At 38.3% G+C, this 24,856-nt stretch overlaps 1 pseudogene; it reads right to left on the bottom strand.

The window, feature by feature from the left end:
* Positions 1-11,877: 11,877 nt before the first annotated feature.
* The window catches only part of Rpsa-ps23 (ribosomal protein SA, pseudogene 23), a 40,711-nt pseudogene continuing 27,732 nt past the window's right edge, over positions 11,878-24,856 (bottom strand).

Consider the following 24,856-nt stretch of genomic DNA (forward strand, 5'->3'; position numbering starts at 1 on the left):
ATTCAATGCAATCCCCACCAAAATTCCAACTCAATTCTTCATAGAGTTGAAAGAACAATTTGCAAATTCATTTGGAATAACAAATAACCAAGGGTAGCAAAAACTATATTAAAAAATAAAAATTTCTGGGGGAAATCACCATCTCTGACGTCAAGAAGTATAACAGAGGCCGGAAAATAGATCAGTTGAAATAGAATTGAAGGCCCAGGAATGAACCCACACATCAATGGTCACTTGATCTTTGACAAAGGAGCTATAACCATCCAATGGAAGAAAGATAGGAGTTTCAACAAATGGTGCTGGTTCAACTGGACATCAACATGTAGAAGAATGCAAATCAATCCATTTTTATCTCCCTGTACGAAGCTTAAGTTCAAGTGGATCAAGGACCTACACTTCAAACCAGATAGAAGAAAAAATAGGGAAGAGTCTCAATCATATGTGCACTGGGGTAAACACCAATGGTTTATGCTCTAAGATCAAAAATCAACAAGTGGGATCTCATAAAACTGCAAAGCTTCTGTAAGGCAAAGGACACTGTCATTAGGACAAAAGGGCAACCAACATATTGGGAAAAGATCTTTATTACTCCTACACCTGATAGAGGACTAATATCCAAAATATACAAAGAACTCAAGAAGTTAGACTCCAAAGAGCCAAATAACCCTATCATAAATTGGGGTACAGAGCTAAACACAGAATTCTCAGCTGAGCAGTACTGAATGACTGAGAAGTACCTAAAGAAATGCTCAACATCCTTAGTCATCAGGGAAATGCAAATCAAAACAACCTTGAGATTTCACCTCACACCTTAGTCGGAATGGCTAAGAACAGAAACTCACATGACAACAGATGCTGGCGAGGATGTGGAGAAAGAGGAACACTCCTCCATTGTTCGTGGGATTGCAGACTGGTACAACCACTCTGGAAATCAGTCTGGAGGTTCCTTAGAAAATTGGACATTCCACTACCTGAGGACCCAGCTATACCTCTCTTGGGCATATACCCAAAAGATGCTCCAACATACCACAAAGACACGTGCTCCACTATGTTCATAGCAGCCTTATTTATAATAGCCAAAAGCTAGGAAGAACCCAGATGTCCTTCAAGAGAAGAATGGATACAGAAAATGTGGGACATCTACACAATTGAGCACTACTCATCTATCAAACCAAAATAACTTCATGAAATTTATAGGAAAATGAATTGAACTAGAAAATATCATCCTGAGTGAGGTAACCCAATCACAGAAAAAGATATATGGTATGCACTCACTTATAAGTGGATATTAACCCAATAGCTCAATCGTGATTACTCAAGATACAATCCACAGAACACGTGAAGCTCAAGAAGAAGGATGACCAAAGTGCGGATGCTTCACTTCTTCTTAAAATGGTCAACAAATGTATTCATCAGAGGGCCTATGGAAGCAGAGTTTGGAGTAGCGTCTGAAGGAACGGCCATTCAGAGCCTGCTCCACATGTGCCCCGTATATATGCAGTCACCAAGACTATATAAGATTCATAAAGCCAAGTAGTACATGATGGCAGGAGTCTGATACAGCTGTCTTCTGAGAGCCTTAGCCACAGCATGACAAATACAGAGGCAAATGCTAGCAGCAAACCATTGAACCTAGAATGAAGTCCCCGCGGAAGGAATTAGAGAAAGGATTGAAGGAGGTGAAAGGTCTTGTAACCCCATAAGAACAACAATGCCAACCAACCAGGGCTCCCAGGGACTAAACCACTACCCAAAGACTGACCCATGGCTCCAACTGGATATATAGCAGAAGAAGGTCTTGTTGGTCACCAATGGCAGGAGAAACCCTTGGTCCTGCCAAGTTTGGACCCCAGTTTAGGGGAATAGCAGGGGGTAAGGGGATGGATGGGGTATGGAATACCTTTATAGAATAAGGGGAGGGGGATGGAATAGGGGGCTTATGTCTAGAAAACCGGGAAAGCGAATAAAATTTGTAATATAAATTAAAAATATATCCAATAAAAAAAGAAAAGGCTTGGAAAATAATCCCTAAAAGCAATTAATATTTTAGATGGTGATATGAGACTTTTATCTGTGGTAGTATATAAGACATCTCACACTGTTTCAAGATGCTTCTAGAAGGATCATTTTGATGTCATCTCTGAATTTTTATTCCATGTTGCCTTACTTCAGGTTTTCCGGTGAAGAAACAATTTATCAGCTTTCATACTGCTGTGTATTGGAGTGTTGAGAGTATGCAGAGTAAAAACAATTTAAAATATTTATCTAAGAGAGTGAAACAATTAAATAAGCTGAGAAGTTTATTATGATTGCCAGGCATCATTAAGTATGTACTTGAAATTTGTGGTCATGAATTTAAAGTTAATAAGGATGAGTATTTTGAGACAATCTCAGCAATGGAAGTATGGAAACAAAATGCACAAAGAGGCATTATGGTAGAGTGGTCGGCCTAGAGTACAGTTCCCAAATTCTACAGACTGGGATCACGAGCAGAGCAAATTTATTGCCTCATGGAGGCTAGATATGTCAGTTGAATTTTGATGGGGGTGATTTCTGATAAAGGGTTTCACCATGTCATCGACACAAACTTTTCTTTCACTGCAATGCACACACCTGGCTTTTCATAAGCCTCCAGTCTTATCAAATCATGACATTACTTAAGTACTTCCTTAGAAGCTTTTTCTGAAAATACAGTCATATTTGTGTTGGGAGTTCACTATGCAAACCTGAGAGGAATGTAATTTAGTAAAAAACAGTTAAATATAGATGCAATTATACCTTTGTCAAATATGGTGTTAGGAGAGGATGAAGGATATTATTTCCTTATTCTATGTAGAAGCCAGTGATTATACTGTGCTAAATTGTGGATAAGAAACTGATCTGTAGTACTGGAGAGATAGCTTAGGAGTTAATACTGCTCTAGCAGAGGATTCAAGGTGCTTCTTTTCTTAACATTCTGGTCCACCAGTTCACAATGGCCTGTAACTCTAGATCTAGGGAATCTAATTCTTCTTCTGACCTCCACAGGCATGTATCCTCACGTGAATAGACTCATTTCCATGCATATCTACAAGATAAAACATAAATAAAATAAATTTTAACAAATCCAGATTTAAAGAAAGGGTATGGGAAACACACACACACGCATGCACGCACACACACGTCACTGAAGATGCATTTGAACAATTGAATTTAAGGTATTTTAGAGCATCAGACTAAAACCAAGTTGAAACTGCAGCACCGGTTACTTGACAGCTATTGTTAGTAACAAGTTGTGGATTATGACTTTTCAGTGAATGCTATCATGTGTCATTTGAAATGTCCACTCTGGAGTAGAACATTAAATTTTTTTCTAGTGTTTGGGAACTTGCTCTGTTGAAATTTCAAAGAATTAACTCTATTCCTAGGCTTTCCTTGCTATTGAAGGCAGCTGCCTCGGATAAAGTCAAACTCCAATCAATGCTAAGTCACTTTACAAGTGTTAGGGTTTTGACTTCAGATATCCCTTAGCCATGAGATAAGGACTTTGCTGCACCCCTGTTTGTGGTTAATTCTCTTAATCTGCCCAAATTTGGTTGCTGTGCTCCTTCCAAGGTTTCAGATAGCACTTCTCAGTAAAGTGGCAACATGTGAATTTCTATTTCAGAATGTGTTTCAAAGAGAAGTGAACCTAGGGTAGTCATGGCTAGGGATTCTCTGAAGTAGTGGCCTTAAATATGGGATTTTAAGGATGGTCAAATGGCTCCGTGAATAAGGATGCTTGCAGCCAGATGATGTAAGACTCATGATCTGATTCTATCCCTTGTAATCAGGAAGCACAGATTAAAAGAACTGACTGTCCTATGCTGGACACATGATCATCAGTTCACACAAACATCCCTTATAAAGAGAAAATAATAAAATCAGCTAACCAAATAATATAGCATCTTGGAGCTGGACCACTTAAGTACTAGTTAGAACTAAAAGGATTCACCAGTGGTTAAATAGAATATTTTTAAGACTTATTTACTCATTATGTATATGGTATTTTGCCTATTTGTATGCCTGCAGGTGAGAAGAGGACACCAGGTATTATTATAGATGGTTGTGAACCACCATGTGGTTGCTGAGAATTGAACTCAGGACCTCTAGAACAGCAGTCAGTGTTCTTAAACCTCTGAGTTATCTCTCCAGCCTTAGTTATGTTTTTAAGTTTAAGAGTAATTTTAATTTTTATTAAATAGATTTCTATACTATATATTTGATCACAATTTCCTTTCCACAAACTATTATCAGATCCTTTTCACCTCCTCAGTCACCCAAATCCACACCCCAACTTTCTCTCATTAGAAAGCAGATGAATAAAACAAAGAAACAAGCAAATAAAACAGAATAGGACAAAACAAACAAACAAATAAAGTTGAAGAAAAACACAAGAAACACATATGGACACAGAGATATACACCCATATACACACACACAAATCCCACAAAACCACGCAAAATCAGAAGCTATACTATATAAGCAAAAGACCTGCAAAGAAAACAAAGAAGCAAAGAAATCTGTACAAAATATTATGACAAAACAAAAAACAGAAAACCGATCCTCTGAAAATACCATTATGGGGGCTGGGGATTTAGCTCAGTGGTAGAGCGCTTACCTAGGAAGCGCAAGGCCCTGGGTTCGGTCCCCAGCTCCGGAAAAAAAAATACCATTATGGTCACTGTGCTGTTGGCAAATCTGTTTGAGGAACTAAATTATCTTTTCCTTTGAGAGCAGTTACCAATTGGAGATACTTTATGGGTTAGGGATGGGGCTTTTGCCCACTTCTCCCGTCAGTGTGGGAACTTCATCTAACTTAGTCCATGCACAAGACAATTGCATTCAGACATAATCTCTGTGAGTTTTTAAGTGTGAGAATTCTATGTCTCATGAAGGCCTTGTTACCTAGGTGTCTTCGATCTCCATTTTCTCTTAGACCTTTTCAGTGTTAAGGTATCTTTTATTTGCCTGATGGAATTGTTGTCTCAGAGGTTTAGTGTTTAGTAAGTTCTTTTTGAACTCTGACTCTCTTGTTTAACTTATATGTTCTTGCCCATACTCCTCTCCAGGCTGAGTGTTTCAGTCTGACTTCTCTGAGCTTCTCCTTGAATTTCTTTGCTTGGCCTCAAACTAACTCTGGCAATATGTTCTAACCTTCTGGCTCCTTTTCATAGTCTGACTGGCTGTGTCCTCACTTGTGTCTAGCTTGTTCTCTCTGTAACCTGTTTCTTTAAATTGTCTCTGTAAAAACTGACTCTGAACTCCAGGAACTCCACTAAAGTGCATTGCTTCTCAACTCACTGATTCAACAGAACTAATTAACTAGAACCCAGAGACCTGTATGCCTCTTATCCTAAGTGCTAGGATTAAAGACCTGCACCATCACACCTGGACCTAAGTTTTTTTGTTTGCTTATTTTGTTTTGTTTTAACCTGAAATTTGCTCAATACCAGGCTGGCCTTGAACTGAGAACTCTGCTTGCCTCTGTCTTCTGGGATTAAAGGCATGTCTGTCCTCTAGCCAGATCACACAGACCTAGACTGTCTTTGGCTCTGATCCCTTGCCAGAGCAGCCATGTTGCTGGATTAAAATTCTTCTACATCTTTACCTTTTTTGCAAAGTTCCATGAGCTGAGGGAGGGGTTTAATAGAGACATCCCATTTAGAACTAAGTGATCCAAGATCTCTAACAGTGTACACTCTACAGTTGGGAGTCTCTTTATGTTTCCCATCTACTGAAGTAGGAAGGTTTTCTGATGATTGCTGAGCAAGACACTGATCTATAGAAGTATACCAAAATGTCATTAGCAGTCAGTATATTGCTATGTACCTTGAGCAGAATAGTGGTATTTGATTTTCCCCTAGGGCTCTGTCCTTTCTAATTTCCGGATCTTGGCCCCTCTGAGTAATGTCAGGCATGGCTTTCATCTCGTGGAGTAAGTCTTAAATAAAACCAGACAGTGGTTTGTTACTCCCACACCTTTGGAGCCACTGTTGTACCATTGTATCTTACAGGAAGCACTCTGTCTTTGATTAAGAAAAACGTAGCTGAATTTCTGTTTAGCTTTCTCCTTTGGTAGTGTTCAGAGTACCTTCTACTACACTGAGCACTAGTCAATAGGAATGAGGGGTCTAGGTAGGCACCACATCAACTTAACCGTGTTCAGCGAGTAATGTAGGTCTGCCTTCCGTAATAAGGCTTTATCATCAGTTTGTGTAGAACAAACAATAGACTCATCAATAGCCTAGGACATTTGGGGATTTCCATGGTTTGCCCTTAACAACAGCTCAATTAGCTCTAATCCATTTCAAGCACTTGAGCTTTCATTTGGAAGTGAGGAAAGTCTAGTTGGGGCATTGTGTTTCATGTTATTTGATAACTTCATTTAGATTTTTATCATAAATATATCATATATGCATACATTATATATCTATATCTATCTATGCCTATCTATCATATATATGATATCATATATATATGATATATATATATATATATCCCTCTACTCTAGTATGTTTCCATATAATCCTTAGCTTTAGCATTCTGACCCTGTATTCCCTCCCTTACCAAGCCTTTCCCTCTCCCTCTGTTTAATCTTTTTCTTTGATGTCTTATACTAGTGCAATTGTTAAAAGCCCTCAAGAGAAAAGTGAAAACATTGGCAGTGGATGTATCTCAGGAGTTGGAGAGGTTCAGGACAAGTGCTAATGAGAAGTAGTGATAAGGACAACGGGCAGTGGATGGCTGTTGCTGAGGATGAAGGATGCCTCGGAGAAATAATGAAAGGATGAAGGTGATTAATCAATTTAAGGTGAAATGTGAAGGTCAGAAGAACTTGGAAGCATTTAAAAAGTCTTGCATTTTCTGAACCATGGGATCAGCATTAGGACTTCATAATAAGGGCAGTAGAGGTTCAGGAAAGGGTAATATTTGCATTTCTGAGACGTTTACTTCTAGGTAGAGAATTTATTTGAAAGGTAGAGGAAGTTTAAAATGTGTACTGGGGGGGTGTCTTGTTCATGTCCATAATTTTGATTAACATGGAACAACCTTGATAGCATTATACCAAATGGAAAAAGTAAGATATAAATAACCACATTTTAACCTGTCTCTGTTCATAGTCAGCGAAAGGTAATTACTAAAGAGCATGTGGTTTTCTTATCAAAATATATTATGAAATAAACTTGTGTTGTGGTAGTGTGTTATCACTCAAGATATTGTGAAATAAATGGTGTGGCAACTGCACATATGCAAGGATATATTAAAAAACTTTAAATTATAGACTGTAAACAGGTGAATTGTGGAACAAGTAAATTATATTTCAATAAAACTTTTTCAAAACTTTGAATTTCCTTAAATCTTCTTGCCTTATTGAGTGACCTGATAAAAGCTAGTGCTCAAACAATGTTTGATAATTATTTGAAGGCCATCTTATCAAGGCAAGGCATGTGTCCTCATGCTCTATCCTCAGCTCTATTCCTTATCAGCAAACCTGTACTTAGAGTTACAGCCACATAACCTGAAAGGGAAGTGTTGAGTATGGTAAAGGTGAAAAAAGAGTAGGCCAAAGACTGTAAGAACACTACTGTGTGCTAAAAAGAATTGAGTCATGATGTAAGGAAGTAGATCCAAGGGTTTTATTTAAAGGGGTGGGAAAGATGTAAAACATCAAGTTGAATAACTGAGAATCTATTTACATTGATATATCCTCTTGCAATACATATTTAAAGACTCTGACAATGTCCTGGTGTAATCTTACTTTGACACTAAATAGTACCTGGGTATTTGGGTTAAAGTGATGGCCTTTATCACTGCAGTTTTCTATGATAACCTAACTAATTGAATGAATGTATATTAAAAGAGGATTCACTAGATTTGCTTACAAAATATTATATAGGTGGCCCAACAATGGTTTCTTACACACTGGATAAACTAAGAACCTGTTAGGTGCTCAGTCTACAGGGCTTGATTCCTTAGCAGTCCCAGTCTGGAACAGAAGGGCTGGAAAATTGCTGGAGAGCCATTGGTCATCAGGACACATTGAAAAGCTGAAGAAACTGCATTCTAGTGTCAACAAAGAAGATCAGCAACAGTGGCAGCAGTTGACAACCCTGCTGGCAGCAGCAGCAACAGCAGCAGCAAAATGTCAATAGGGCAAATGAATATACCAGAACAACCTGAAGACAAGCAGACAAGAAGCAATATCTTTTCTTTCCTGTACATCCCCTTAAAAAAATAAAAGGCATTATTTTTTAAAAAAATTTGCACAATGTGCTTTGATCATATTCCCCCAGGCCCCTCCCAAATCTATCTCTCTGTCTTTACCCATACAACCTCATGTTTTGTGTATTTTTTTAAGTGTGCTTTGTATTTTTCAGCCATTGGGTTCAATTCTTGCCAACATTTCCTCAGTTTTCTGGTTTTCCATTGGAGTATGTTTACTTAACAGGGGCAATCAATACTGTCAGAATAAAAAAATTCAAGCCCACTCCCTCTCTCAACTTATGAATTGCCCATAGAACCTTAGATAGAGGTGGCATTTGGCTTAATCCTACTTTGATCTTGGCATCTACCACATTTAGAATGGATCTGGCCCCTTCAATGAAAATGATAATGAAAATCCCTCAGAAATGTCAGTAGCTTGTCTGATTGTTGCTAACAGATTCAGTCAAGTTGAAAATCAAGACTAACACATGCCAGAGAATTCAATGGTATATGGACTGAAAATGCTTTTGTAAACTAGCCTGCTAAAGTAGATACATTATTGATGACCAAAAAGATGTACCACCATCTATAGTCTATATTCATTTCATTTTTAAAAGGTGATGAGGATTGCTGATGAGACAAACGCCAATCAATATTGAAGCAAAGCAAGTGTCCACTTTGTGGGCAGGTCTTCTTGGAAGGATATACTGTAAGGCCATGGGATTCTAAAATAATAGAAGCAAAGTTTATTTGCTTATCTTTGAGAAGCAAGCCGTGCATAATCATTGTGATAAGAAGCAGAATTGAAATGGAAGCTAGAAACTTGATTCACAAAGTTCTATAGATATGATCAGTGAAGCACAATCTTCCCATGGGCAAGAGTAACAGTTGATTCTTCTAGACAGTGTCTTGTATAGAGGTCTTTAGAAGTAGAGTTTATGATGAAAATTTTGTTGAAATTCTTTGTTGAGTCTCAAGAACGAGCCAAAGGTGAGGGAATCAAGCAGTGGTAGGGAATTTGCTAAGAAAAAAAGTTAATTTTAATCGCATTCTACCTAGATTTTGATCTCCCAAGAGCTTATGGAGGATGAATTAAGAAGGTTCTTAGAGCAGTTTTATAAGAGAAGATTGAAGATTGTGCAGATTTTTCCACAAATTTCTCTTTAGACACATCATCTTATTAGCATGATACAAACCATAGTGGGTGAATGTACACTAAAATGTCAGAAAATACTGCTCTAATAGTGTGAGAAAATTTATCATCATTTATATGTGTTTGTATATGAAAATTATTGGTCTTCATATCCTGATTCCTAGCATGAAACTACTAAAATGCTTGTTGAAAAATTTACAGTAAAATATATTATAGTTTGTGGTTCTCAGTTCCTGAACCAACATCCTATTATTGTCTAATTCCCTAAATGATAGGAATGTGTGATTCAGAACTCTTAAGTATTTTGGAATCTTCTGGGTGGTAGGAACATCTTGTCAATACTTCTTTGATAGCCCTAGAGTGGTGGCAATAGAATCTTCTGTTCTATTAACTGACCTCAAAGAAAGAAGAGTATTGATCAGTCCTCAATCACCAATTATGTAAGTTAGCAGTCATGTCTACACCTAAAGCATCCACAAAAGTTCAAAAGGACCTTGGTAAGGAGTGTTCAGTAATCTGATCATCCTTAGAAGGCAGTGCACCAGTAGACATGGTAGTTGGGGCTCTTTCTTCTATACCTCTTCCCATTTTCTTATATCTAGTTGTTATCCTTTATAATAATTAAGTAAATATAAGTAAGCTGTGCTTAGTTCTATGAACTATGCATTCAAATTAATAAAAATCAAAGAATGAAAAAAGTAACAGAAACTCCAGTTTATAGACAACTGGCCAAAAACATGTGACTGACATCTAATGTGGAAGGCAATCTAATAGCACAGTGCCCTTAGACTATGAAATCTTGCAGTTTCTCTGGTTAGAGAGTGTCAAATGGAATTGACCTAGCTGGTTTCCAGTGGTGGACTTCCTGATGTGTGGGGGAAATTGCATACACAGCTGGTGTCAGAAATGTTGTTATGAACAAGTGAAGATCAAGAGGTGGAAAATACTGTTGTTTTACCCCCTATTTCAAGCAGTTATAAATCAGGACTTCTTTAAAAACATCTGTTTGTTAGAGGACAAACTACATGGAGTTTACCATAGTCATTGCTGAATCCTTTGGTGAGTCATTACTAGACTGTAGATTTCTGTATGGACTGATAGAGGGGTATAACCTCTTTGGTAAGGTGATTTCCTTCTTTGGATAATTCATCAGAGAAGACTGCAACTGTGAGCAGTAAGCAAGCAGTGATGGATTCAACTAGGATAGGAAATGTGAAGCAGTAACAGCATCATAGTTACAGTCATCTTCTCTTTGCAGAGAGAGAAGCAGGTGGAATGCAGTCACAAAGGTCCTGCAAATGAATAGTGAAGAAATGGCTGAGATAATAGTGCAGGCAAATTTTCAGGGGACACTTGTCCTTCCGAAAGACACAAAGTCATGTACAGATTCTTGAAATCCTCTCAACCTCACTTGTCATTCTAGCCTCTCCTAAAATTAGCTGGTCATATTGAAGCAATGCGCTCAAGGCCTTACAAGTTTACCTGACAGTACTTTGGGCCAGAATGGGTACTGTTCTGTCTATGCCATATCATCTCTGAGATGAAATTATAATGAACCCATTTGTGTGGTAAGAATGAATGACTGGTAGCCAATCCTCAACTTCTGAGATTGTCTATCCCTGCCTTTTCCAAGGGGAATGTTTCTGAGGTTCATTCCACAGAGCATTTCAGAGGGTCTCTTTAAGAACAAGGCATTCTCCTTGTAATGGTGGGAAACAATGTCCACTCTCCAAAGATTTATTAACATTCAGACTTTAAAGCAATGGCTTCATTATCCAGGAAGTTGCAACTGGGAGACAAATCAAGTGCTTCTGTGGGCATAAACTACGGATTTAGAAGAGGCAAATGCAGCAACAGAAATCAGTTACTTTTTTCCCCCTAGTGATGTGGCTCATATAGGCCATTAAGTCTTGGTGTCTTAACTATTAATTCAGTGAAGGAGTTTAGGGTGAGTATGTCAGCATACAGTGTGAAGAAATCAGGGTGTGCTCAAAGAACTAAAATTTCTTCTTCTTCAGATTTCCTTGTCTAGGCTATTTCCTTCTTCCTGTCCTTCAGTTCTGCCTTCTGAGATAAAAACTACCTCCATAAGCCTTTGTCAATATTTCAATCTCGGACTTTAAAGAAAACCACTCCAGTGACAAGGGGTGATGGCAATCCATTTGAGCTCACATGTAAAGGGCGCAGGCATATTGGTATTATATCTTACAACAGACACCTTGCAAAGCCATCCAAGATAATTCTACTTAACTCCCCCTTTTCTATAATAAACAGTGAACAATAAATGATGAATGATTTGTCTCCCAGGGTTAAAATACTGCATAGTTTTATGTCCTGTATTAAAATGTAAACGATCTTTCATGAAATCATGACAAGTGCTGTTTTAACGCAATAGACAGTTTGTTTGCTGTTTTTCATCTCTCCTTTTTCCTCCAGCTTTTAGGAATTTTATTTTCCTTTCACCTTTTCTCCCTTTGCTCAGGTGTCTGCAGAACAGCTCAGGACCACTCAATAGTGGTTCCCACTCAATCAGTGGCCTGCATTGTGGGAGCTACTGACCAGTCTCAGTGTCTGGCTGCGCAATCCAGTCTTCCGTGGAGGAGCTGCTGGAGAGTCATAGAGGGTACCTGCACACCCTGAGACCAGTCAGCCACCTCAGGCTGAGCAAGAGTGAGCTCAAGCACTGGTGAACTCTTCCTTGGTCATAGCCTTCTCAGCAGCAGCCTGCTCCTCCTTCTCAATCTCCCTTAGGTCTCTGTAGAAGTAAAATCAGGCATAACCTCCCTTTTGTGTTCATAGGAGATAGTACCTCACAGGCACAGTACTTCCTGGGCTAGAATTCATCACATCAGACCCACTGAGTGAGCTCCCTTATTGTTGAATGGAATGGCAATGTCCACATAGCACAGGGGAAAATCAGTGTTAACACAGAGCAGTGGTGAGCAGGTTGACATAAGGGGCCACTGTGAGGGGCTGGTGGTCAGTCCTGGGGTCAGTCACCACTAGAAGCCGTGGCTCCCTGAAGGCTCTTTGGATCTGGTTAGTGAAGGTCCCAGGTGTGAAGCAGCCAGCAATGGGAGTGGCTTCTGTGGCAGAGCAAACTTTAGCACAGCTTGCTGGCCAGTGTTCCAGGAGGAGATGATGCTGATGTCAGGGGGTTTCGCAATATCAACAATAGCTCAAGCGGTGAGCAATAGTTTCTCCCAGGTCCTCTTCAGGTTTATGATGTAGATACTCTCACCTTCCTTTTTGTAGATGTACTGCTCCATCTGAAAGCCAAGGTTAGTGCCACGTAAATGGGTTTCCACAGCAAGGAATTTGAGGACATCCTCCTCCTTCATCTGCAGGACGTCAAGGGCTCTGAATATTGTGTAAGTTCCCCTTTTAATTTACCATGGGAACCAAGAACAATGCCATATGGACCCATCCCCAGATAGTGTGGAAAAGCTGTTTTGTTTTGTTTTGTTTTTTAATTTTCTATAGAGACTGTACTATTGACTTTGGTTTCCTAAATACTCTGAGGTTCTAAGTTGAAAGGCAAAATTGTGGGGAAAAAAACCATATGGCTGTTGTAGGGAATCTGGAAATAAACAGAGAAAAAAATAACCCTCTCAGATCCTGTTAATCAAGAATTAAAAAGCAAGAAGGTACATTTTTGCCATCTCTTACTGCAATATAGATTTACAGCATTATTCTTACTTATATGACTATTCAGTTGATATTGCGAGGAAGAATACACTTAAAATGGAAAGAAATTGCACTAATCTAATTAGACCATATTCTTTTTCAAATACCTTGCATGTAAGTATTCATTTATTGTTGTATTTTTCCAACAACTCAGCCTGGTCATCACTCCAATAAAATTGCATCAGAATGATATCCCATTTGGGAGCTGTGAAAATGAGCACATAGCAAGTGCTCCATAAATATTTGTTGGGAGCCTAAACAGGAGAGGAGTGAGTGGAATTGGTTCAGGGCTGTGTTTATATGTAGAAAGGAATATTGTTTCCAGCGTGGTGTTCCAGCATGAAGCTGAGCCTGCTAATGGGAGCAAGAGAGGCACAATTAGCAAATATCCTCAGACTGAATCCACAGTTGTTGAAAGCTTTTTCGAAGAAAAATGTGCCATTGTGTCACTTTCAATTTTCACTTGATTTCTACTCTTTGTCCTTTCAAGATCTTTTTAACTATTGCTAATTATTTAAGGAACCAGACAGGTCTTGTGATTATTTCTGTAGCGTTTGCAATATTAATTTTGCCTGCCAGAAAACTGTCCAAATAGCTTTTGTGTAATAAATGGTGCTTACTTGTTAATATGAAGTAGAACTCTTTTCTTTTATTGGCTCTTTTGATGTTTCAGCTAAAATGGTGTTAGTTGCTAGCAGAGATGTACCCTTCAAATGAGCCTGAGAGAAGCCAGGCAGCTCTTTCTGTTATTGTAGGGCAACAAGCCTTTGGAGTCACACAGGAGTGGCTCTAAACATAACTCTATCACTTCTCAGTGAATGTGTTTGACCAAATCATTTCCCATGGCCTCCTTTTTCTCATCTACTAGTGACAAAGGTGTAAGGACCTTCTCAAAGAATTGCACTAAGGATTTACCCCCAATCATACTGTCAGGCATACGCTAAGAACTTAAAATTGCTGTTTTTATTATCACATTATTTGGTTTTATGTTTTTTCCATGGAAATATACTTCCATTGCTACTTCCTTTTATATTTTCTGCACTGAAAATGTGGGATAAGTTATGGTCCTATTTTGAAACAAAGTTAAAGATTAATTTATGTAACTTTGACAATTATAGAACACCTATACTGAGCACATGCTGGGCTTCAATAAAGGCATTTATAAGTGAGGTTTGTAAAAATATATAAAATTTGATCATATAATGGGTTAGTACTAAAATAATGCTTATATTATCTATATAATTTTGTTTGTCTAGGATTATTTATAAAGTTATGAATTTTTTTTAATATGCAGAAAAGTATAAGGAAGCAAACATGAACTACCACTACTTCCAATATATATAGTACACATAAGCACATAAATACACCATATTTATATATAATACATGTAATTAATAGTTTGCTTTTGCTTTATAATCTTTCCTAATTTACATATTTTCAATGTATTTCTATTAAAATATTTAATTGATAGCTCTCCTTGATCTAAAATAAAATACTCTTCTGCAGCACCATTTTTAAATCTTCCCTAGAATGGGAACAGTGAAAATACATCTCATAATTTATTTTCCCAGTATGAGTTTGTCAATGAAAAACCTTCTTCATGGTAGGTAGATATATATAAAGATCTTCAAAGGCTTCATATTCCTTAAAAAAAATCCAAACACAATATTGAATCTTTCTTTTTTTTAAATTTATTTAATACTTAATAATAATTCTTTGGTTTCCGGGCAAACATCCCCCTCCCCCCTCCCCTTCCTTATGGGTGTTCCCCTCCCAATCCTCCCCCCATTGCCGCCCTCCCCGCAACAATCTAGTTCACTGGGGGTTCAGTCTTAGCAGGACCCAGGGCTTCCCCTTCCACTGGTGCTCTTACTAGGATATTCATTGCTACCTATGAGGTCAGAGTCCAGGGTCAGTCCATGTATAGTCTTTAGGTAGTGGCTTAGTCCCTGGAAGCTCTGGTTGCTTGGCATTGTTGTACATATGGGGTCTCGAGCCCCTTCAAGCTCTTCCAGTTCTTTCTCTGATTCCTTCAACGGGGGTCCTATTCTCAGTTCAGTGGTTTGCTGCTGGCATTCGCCTCTGTATTTGCTGCATTCTGTCTGTGTCTCTCAGGAGCGATCTACATCCGGCTCCTGTCGGTCTGCACTTCTTTGCTTCATCCATCTTGTCTAATTGGGTGGCTGTATATGTATGGGCCACATGTGGGGCAGGCTCTGAATGGGTGTTCCTTCAGTCTCTGTTTTAATCTTTGCCTCTCTCTTCCCTGCCAAGGGTATTCTTGTTCCCCTTTTAGAGAAGGAGTGAAGCATTCACATTTTGATCATCCGTCTTGAGTTTCATTTGTTCTAGGCATCTAGGGTAATTCAAGCATTTGGGCTAAAAGCCACTTATCAGTGAGTGCATACCATGTATGTCTTTCTGTGATTGGGTTAGCTCACTCAGGATGATATTTTCCAGTTCCAACCATTTGCCTACGAATTTCATAAACTCGTTGTTTTTGATAGCTGAGTAATATTCCATTGTGTAGATGTACCACATTTTCTGTATCCATTCCTCTGTTGAAGGGCATCTGGGTTCTTTCCAGCTTCTGGCTATTATAAATAAGGCTGCTATGAACGTAGTGGAGAACGTGTCTTTTTTTATATGTTGGGGCATCTTTTGGGTATATGCCCAAGAGAGGTATAGCTGGATCCTCAGGCAGTTCAATGTCCAATTTTCTGAGGAACCTCCAGACTGATTTCCAGAATGGTTTTACCAGTCTGCAATCCCACCAACAATGGAGGAGTGTTCCTCTTTCTCCACATCCTCGCCAGCATCTGCTGTCACCTGAGTTTTTGATCTTAGCCATTCTCACTGGTGTGAGGTGAAATCTCAGGGTTGTTTTGATTTGCATTTCCCTTATGACTAAAGATGTTGAATATTTCTTTAGGTGTTTCTCAGCCATTCGGCATTCCTCAGCTGTGAATTCTTTGTTTAGCTCTGAACCCCATTTTTTAATAGGGTTATTTGTCTCCCTGCGGTCTAACTGCTTGAGTTCTTTGTATATTTTGGATATAAGGCCTCTATCTGTTGTAGGATTGGTAAAGATCTTTTCCCAATCTGTTGGTTGCCGATTTGTCCTAACCACAGTGTCCTTTACCTTACAGAAGCTTTGCAGTTTTATGAGATCCCAATTGTCGATTCTTGATCTTAGAGCATAAGCCATTGGTGTTTTGTTCAGGAAATTTTTTCCAGTGCCCATGTGTTCCAGATGCTTCCCTAGTTTTTCTTCTATTAGTTTGAGTCTTTCATACATGAGATCTTCCTGAGCTAGTCTTCTCAGAGGTCGGTCATTCCTATTTCTTACCAAGTTACCAAGTTTATTTTTGTACCCTGGAGATTTATTTTACTTCTCTCACTAGTGCCATGTTTTTCCTGTGTCAAATCTCTACTATCTTCTCCACCTGCACTGTTATTCACCAAAGCACTCTACTTACCTGCTACTGGTTGCTGTATCTTTACTCTATGATGCCTCATTAACTTTCACCTACTTGCTAAATTTTAGTGTATTTGGTATGAATACAAAGAAACCTTCATCAAGATCCATGCCTTTCGTTATCTTGCATAATATGTTTTATTAAAGAATGGAGCAAGTTGATGTTTCTTTACATAAATGTTCCTTAGTATCTGTTATTCATGGTAGATTATCTGAGTCATGAGAATGAAGATAAGATTTGTACTTACCATTGTACCTGCAACATCTAACCTAATGCCGGGCTATTCAGGGACACTTTGTAGATGTATTTGTTGAGTAAAAGGACAAATAAACATCAGTTTAACATTATTATTATGTTACTAGTCTCTAATTTCTTTTGAAAATTTTAATAATTTTATTACTAATCTGAAGAAAGGTCTTTAACTTTTCTTTCAAATGTTTGCTCATCAGACTATGAAACACACACACACACACACATGCACGCACACACACACACACACATACACACAAGTGCTTTCTGAAAAAAAGCATTCTTCTTTCCTCTTATATGAAAAGGAGTATTTTGAGCACTTGTGTTTAGTCATTCCTATATGTATTGCGTTTAAGTACATTTGTTGACTAATTGAATGTGCATGTCAGTCAACAGGATATTTTCTTCATCCTTTTTACTACTAAATTTGCATTATTCTACAGGAATTTATTTTTAAAATAAATTAAAATCGTTCCTAAAATCCCTATGCTTGTTTGGATGATTCTCAAATCTACATATGATCTTTCTCTAAGCTTGTGATATATAGGAGTATTACTTGATATTTATATCTTGAAAACACCATTAACATATCAGATGTATCATTTTACAAGATCAGATGCACTCTTCAGCATTTGAACATTCTCAGTCTCAGGAGATGGCAACATTATCCACCCAGTTTTTTTAAAATTAGAAACCTGATAATTCTACATGCTTTCTATATTATCTTACCCCAACTCTTCTGAACTGGTTTGTTGTAATCCTAGTTGACCTCAATCTTTTCTTTTTGCTACATTTCTAGTACCATTTATTATCCTAGTTAGGCAATCAGTACTCTTTTCACAGTGCTTTATGGTTGTCCTTAATGGTCTCCCTGCTTCCATATTTTCCTTCTTGAATGCATTTACTTTTTGAGGTTAAAGGCACTTCATTTAACTAGACTTTTAATCATGGTACTTCTCTGTTTGAGGGAAAAATATCTTTATTTGTGTTGGAATAAAACTGTAAGACCTGTGTGAAATTTATAAACATTTTCTTAATTCTTGAGCTGGATCTCTTGCCCTAGATTGATCGGCTTTGTAGTCACAGGTACTTCTCTTGAACCTGTTAATATGACACATACTGTTTTTATCTTGCAGCCCTCATTCATGAGCTTCTGCTTTTCTGAATTAAGTTCCTTTCTTTATATTATTATCTGCTTAGTTCACATCTATATACTATACACATCTAATTTCTAGATAAATATTCCTGATTCTCACTAAAATCACAGTCTAGGATAGATACACGGCCTTGCTACTCTGAAACTTGCTGAATTTATCATCTATGATCACTTGGTATATTATACTACACCTTTTACATCTTTACTCATATACCTTTTCCATTAAATTGGAGCCACTGTGATGGCAGAAATTATGTCTCCTGATAATTCTTATTTTTTATCTAGCACCCTATCACAGTTCCTAGGATCAGTGAACATGTATAACATATTTTGACTAAATAAATGGAATTTTCCCAATTTGATACATATTTATAGTTCTTGGAATTGGATGTTTGGCTTTTCCTTTTATCAGAGCTGGGGAACAAATCCAGGGACTTGTGCTACAAGGCAAGCATACTACCACTAAGCTAAATCCCCAATCCAATGTATTAGTGTTGCACATTCTGTATAGTCTATGGGCCGTATACTCTAATACCAAACCATACATCATCTCCTCACTTCATATTTTATGAATGTGTTTCAAGCCATAAAGAAATGTAGAATCACACTGATACATTTTGTATGATTTTTAAAAAGTATTCTACCATACTATGTTTAGTGCTCAGAGAAAATTTAGAGAGCAGATTTTTACAGATGCTTTATTATAGAAATATATATATATATACACTATTCTCAGGGACTTTGTTTGCTTGACCTGAAAGGGGAACCAAGTTGTTAAATTGGATGATCTCTAAAGTCTAAAGTTCCACCTGATGGATGAATATATGAAATGACTAGTATCTTTAAACTGTTCAGAAAGCTATCAGTATAACTGAGGATTTCATGATGACATGTTTCTGTAGCAGAGGATAACAGCCATTGGGTGATGCTAATAAGAGAGCTGTATTTATAAAATTCTCCTGAGTCTAATGCAAATGTAAACATAATGACAACAAAAACTTGGTCACGTGGTGCTATGATGGTGTAAGTCAAATTTCTGCAACATAACTACGGGTGCTGAGAAGCATTTTTAATAAAATGGAGGAGGACACAAATTTAGCAACCCTGGAACTAAATAATGCAAAAATGGCTAAATTAGAGAAAGATAAATGAAGTAAAAGTACTAGGAAGCAAGAGATCAGGTATTGCTAAACAGCTGTGGCTTTTGTTTAAAAATGGCTGGCTGAATCTTAAAGCTGTTGAGGCATAGGAAGCGTAAAACTTTCCTTACTGAGGCAATATATCAGCTGCCCAAACCTCCTTCTCATCAGTCAAGCTTGTTGGCCTTTGACTTCACACAATCTTTGTGACACTGTTATCAATGATACTTCAGAAACATCTGCTCCAGAGCTGTCCATTACTGCCATGGCAGACAGCAAATCTAATGTCAGGAGAGAGAGAGAGAGGAGAGAGAGAGAGAGAGAGAGAGAGAGAGAGAGAGAGAGAGAGAGAGAGAGAGAAGAAAAAGAATGACAGGAACCCCATTAATGTGTAGTAGTTGTATAGAATAGCATAATAACTACCATCAGGGCTAGCTGAATACATCAGCATTTTAATATCTAGGAAACTTGCTACCACAAAATTGAAAACACTTCATAGTCCAAGACATTATTTACAAAACGGAAGTGAGTGAACAATGTGAGAGTTAACCTTACATAAAATATATGATGCCACCTATGTGTCCATGGATGATTAAATGGAAATGATGATAGAGCATTTGTGGTACATTTGATGTTTTTAATTACTATATTTATAGTTGTAGTTTATAGATAAAACTAGTTTAGTTCTAGTTATATATCGTACATTAATTATTTTAAAAAAACATATTTGATCCTTATTCCTTTAGGTCTTTGGGCACACCTACCAATTGTATTAGTTACTGCTCTTGATTCTGTGACAAAACAGGCCACAAAACAACTTAAAGGAGGGAGGCTGTAGTGAAAAGGGAGGCTCATGACTTCAGATAATGCCCACCATGACAGGAAAGGCAGGGAATCAGGAACAGTTTGAGAGCACAGCTGTAGACATTTGGAGCACTGCTCATTGCATCTATGCTGATCACCAAGCAGAGGGCTGAGGATAGATGTAAGGATGGGTCATAATCCTCAGGGCTGACTTACCAGTGGTCTATTTCAAGCTCCCAAAGCAGTGTACTAGCTAGGGAACCAGTACCTATGGAGGATTTTTAGATCTACATTATAGTATTCTACTCCTGGACCTTATAAGATCAGGATCATCTTATTTATAAAAATGCAAAATGCCTTTAGAACAACTTCAAAAGACCTGTCACTTTTAGTCTTAACAATCGCTGTTTAAGGGTCCAAAGCCCTTTTGAAAGATTCTAGGCAAACACCTTTGTAAGCATAAAGTTTTTGCAACCTAATTTTACTAACTGTTCAACCTCTCCTCTACTCCACCACCCAGCAGGGGTAGTGGAAGAGAGAAGTTATTAGGATGAGGGGAAAGTGGACCTGTTGAGCAATAGTTCTTTGTGGGAGAGCTTGGTCTTCTTTGTCCACAGTTCAGTCCAGTAGCCAACACCAAATACAGATTAGCAACTTCAGACCACTCCTCTAGGCAGGAAGACAATAGGCAAGAACCAGCAGCTGCATACAATCCAGTGATTCAGCAAGCAGACATCAGGCACAAACTGTCAACTATGTGTCAATCCTGAAGAAACCACCAGGCTTACCAAAAGGCCTGTTGCAAGCCTGCAGAAGTAGCAAGCTGCCGGTGGAACCCCAGGAGCAGTTCTTGGGTGTGATTCTCTCCATATAGGAGTTATCACAGGTTGAGCTCAATAGCACTATATAACGAAAATCAATACAATCTTGTCTTTAGCAAAGAATAGCGAGGTGGAGCAAACCAAACCAAGGCTCAATGCCCATCTCCCACTGTCTGTGAGTTCATGTTTATACTATTTCATCAAAATTCCTGTCATGTGTCTGCTATATCCAAACACCCTTTCACCTATGTCTGATTCCGGAAAACAGTCTTTCACACACTTGCTTTAGCAAGATATCCTTTTAGGTGTGAGCCCCAGCAAAAACATCATTTGGCATAACTAATATTCCAAAGCACTCAAAGTTTCCACTTCACACTTTCCTATGAGCCTCTGTAAAATGATAAACCAAACATTAAATATGTCTCTTTCATTTTTTTCCTAGCAAGAAAAGCACAAATATAAGCAAGATTGTAAACTAAAAGTGTGAACATCAAACTCCATGAGTACACACATCATCTGGCTTTACAGCCGGTTTGCAACCCTCCCAAACAGGGTTACATGAAACTATAGGCAGAATTTCACATTCAGTCCATGACATTAATGACTAAGGTAGGTAAAATGATTATGGGGCTTAAAAGCTAATATTGCCAGAAAAATAGAGATATATAAGGTACACTGTGAGAAGCACTATGATAAAAGAGAAGTCAGAAAAAAAGTGTTGGCCCTGTGAGGAGGCCAGACAATTCTTTTTTTTTAATTGGATATTTTATTTATTTACATTTTAAATGTTATTCCCTTTCCTGGTTTCCCCTCTATATAAAAACCCCTACCCCATCCTCCCTCCCCCTGTTTTTATGAGAGTGCTCCCCCACCCACCCACCCACTCCTGCCTCCCTGCCCTGGCATTTCCCTACACTGGGGCATCCAGCTTTCATAGCACCAAGGGCCTGTCCTCCCACTGGTGCCCAACAAAGCCATCCTCTGCTACATATTTGGTTGGAGCCATGGATCAGTACTCTTTGGATGGTGGTTTAGTCCCTGGGAGCTCTGGGAGGTCTGGTTGGTTGATATTGTTGTTCTTCCTATGGGGATGTAAACCCCTTCAGCTCCTTCAGTGCTTTTTCTAACTCCTCCACTGGGGTGTCCATGCTCAGTCTGTTGGTTGGTTGCAAGCATCCACCTTTGTATTGGTCAGGCTCTGGCAGAGCCTCTCAGGAGACAGCTATATCAGCCTCCTGTGAGCAAGTACTTCTTGGTATTTGCAATAGTGTCTGTGTTTGGTGGCTGTATAGGAAATGGATCCCCAGATAGGGCAGTGTCTGAATGGCCTTTCCTTCAGTCTCTGCTCCACAGTTTGTCTTCGTATTTCCTTTAGAAAGGAACAATTCTGGGTTAAAAATTTGGAGAAGGGTGGGTGACTCTATCCCCCAGCCACGGGCCTTGCCTAACCTCTGGATATGATCTGTTTAGGTTCTCCTTTCCCTTTGTTGGGCATTTCATCTAATCTCGTCCCTGTTGGATCCTGGGAGCCTCTTGCTTTCCTGGCATCTGGAATTTGCTGATGACTACCCCAGTTCCCTATCTCCCACTGCTGCTACACACCTCTGTTCAAATTCCTGACCCTCTGTATATCGTCCCTGTCTCTTCCCAAACCCTTTCCCCCAAGTCCTTCCCATCCTCTAGCTCCTGTGAATATTTTGTTCCCACTTCTAAGAAGGACTTCTTCTTTAGCTTCATATGGTCTGTGAATTTTTTCTTGGGTTATTCTGTGCTTTTGTGCTAATATACACTTATCAGTCAGTGTGTGTTCTTTTGTGACTGGGTTATCTTATTTAGGATGATATTTTCTAGTAACAAAGTGACATTTGACTTAAGAAAAGGGGAGGTAAGGATAAGGGCTGGATCAAAATCTTCTGAGCCTTGGAAATAGCAACTGGATGGTACCAAGGCCAGCATGTGTCACCTGATCAAGAAGAGGCCATTGTGTGGCTGAGTCACAGCAAAGCAAAGAATATGAAAAGGGAAATAGTGTAACTGTCATAAGATATCTCTCCTCCTCTAATGAGAATTCTTACTACCTGAGAATGATATTTATAACATAATATGTCCTAAAACAATGTTGTAAATTTATTTCTTCCAGATGTTCCCTGGACAGGACATGTGTTCCCAGACACTGTTAAGCTAGAATAATGTTGAAAAAGAGAATTACCAAATTAGACATAAGTTTGCCATTGGTGAGCATGACTGGGCAAATTTCTTAAAGTGAGATCATGCAGGCTACTTAATAGCAAGACTCATTTCTCTTGGTCTTTCCCGTAATGTGAGAATGGTAGCAATAGAGATCAGCAGCACAATGGTAAGTTAAGAAACAGTTCTTAGAGGAAAGAACTGAATTTGGGTTCCCCAGAACCAGGAGAATTCTGGAGCAGACTTAAGGTGGAGGAGATGGGAGAGTGTGTAGGCAAAGGGGAAAGACAGGTAGCTTAGAAAGAGGAGGGTGTTCCTATTGTAATCTGAAGACAAGAAACATGTGCTATTTCCTTATATGTGGACTCAGAATCCTAATTAGTCTTAAGCCATTTGTGTCTTCCCTTGATTTCCTTGCATTCCTACCTCCTGATAATGACAATATAGCTAACCACAACAAAACTCACCTAGTCTTCCTTACTAGAAAACAAACAAACAAACAAACAAACCCTGAACCCTCTAACACGCATATACAAGAAATGGTTATTAAGACAGAACAATAGCTAAAATGTCTTATTTAACGTCATATTAGTAAAATTTATATTCCATTCAAGCATTTTAAGGTTAAGATTTTCTATTCAATGCTCTCTTTTCATTATGACAGATGCTCTCAGAAGTGAGAGCCATTTGGGAAAGCAAACTTGATTCTAACTAACACTAAGTGATATTCTCAGCCCTTCAGAATGCTTGCAACCCTCTGCACCCACCCCTTTCAGAATTTCTTAATACTGCTTCTTGAAAATGGAAAAAACATAACACCAAGTACTCATTTTTTTTTCCAGAAAGAAAATATATCTTCCTCATTTTAACTGCAAATCGGTTTTTGGCGGCCAGAGGATGCTGCATCAGCAATCAAAGAATCAAGAGTGTTAGAAAAACATTTTGTGAAGTACAGAATCAAGTAAAGTGAACACTCAGCAAGCACGTTCTTGTCTTTGTGTGACACAGTTTGCTAGCTTGTTATGCACAAAAACTGATTCATGTGAGTTTCCCAGACTGTGTATGTTTGCAGCAATACTGCTGGCATCCCGAGATAGGCTATGCTACCTATTTTAGGCACACACACAAAAAAAGAACTAACACATTTACCTTTGAAACATTCAATATGAAAGCTATGTGCTTTACTCCACATGTGTGAGGTTTGTTTTGTTCAGTGGTAGATTTTATTTCTACTTGATGACTATAGGGTTGACTGTTCATTAGTTTCAAAACTGTGCATGAAACCATGGGATACTTCTCTCTGGTTTTAATTTCTTTTCTTTATAGAATAGGAATTTTAAATTGCTCTCACTGTGGGCAAAGTTTCAGAACTTGTGGTCATATCAACATTTTCCCTACACAGCTGGTCAAGAGACAAATGAGAAATGAAGAAGATCCAAGCAAGTCAGCATGAAATATGGAAACATTTACTGCAGTGCCCTTGATTTTCTCATCTTCTAATTTCATGTAGTTGTTTCATATGTTTGACTTATTAAAGCTAAAAGCTTGGATGAATAGGAGGATGTGAGCATATTCTTGGAACAATCTCTGAAGTTTTTCTGGAAAAAATAGATGAAAAATGTTGTATGGAAATATAAATTGTGTAGCAACAGAATTTGACATAATATTTGCACAATGGTGACTAAACTTAGTGCTGGCACAGTTTAGTTGGAAGTTAAATCCATTTGTGCACTGGCTACTGTGAACAGGCCTGGTGAAAAACCTCAGCTATGCATTTATAACTCTCTTTCACACAACATAGCTAAATTTGAAGTTAACATAGATCATATTGAACAAACTAGTGCCTTCTTCAAACTTCATTCTCCTTTATACAGAAGGATGCTAAATGATATGAACAAGGAACTCAGAATTGAACCTTCATGTTCCTCTTTCCTGTCACTTTCCATTTGTTCTCA

The sequence above is a fragment of the Rattus norvegicus genome, chromosome X (genome assembly GCF_021556685.1).
Source record: "Rattus norvegicus strain SHRSP/BbbUtx chromosome X, alternate assembly SHRSP_T2T, whole genome shotgun sequence".
Taxonomy (NCBI): domain Eukaryota; kingdom Metazoa; phylum Chordata; class Mammalia; order Rodentia; family Muridae; genus Rattus; species Rattus norvegicus.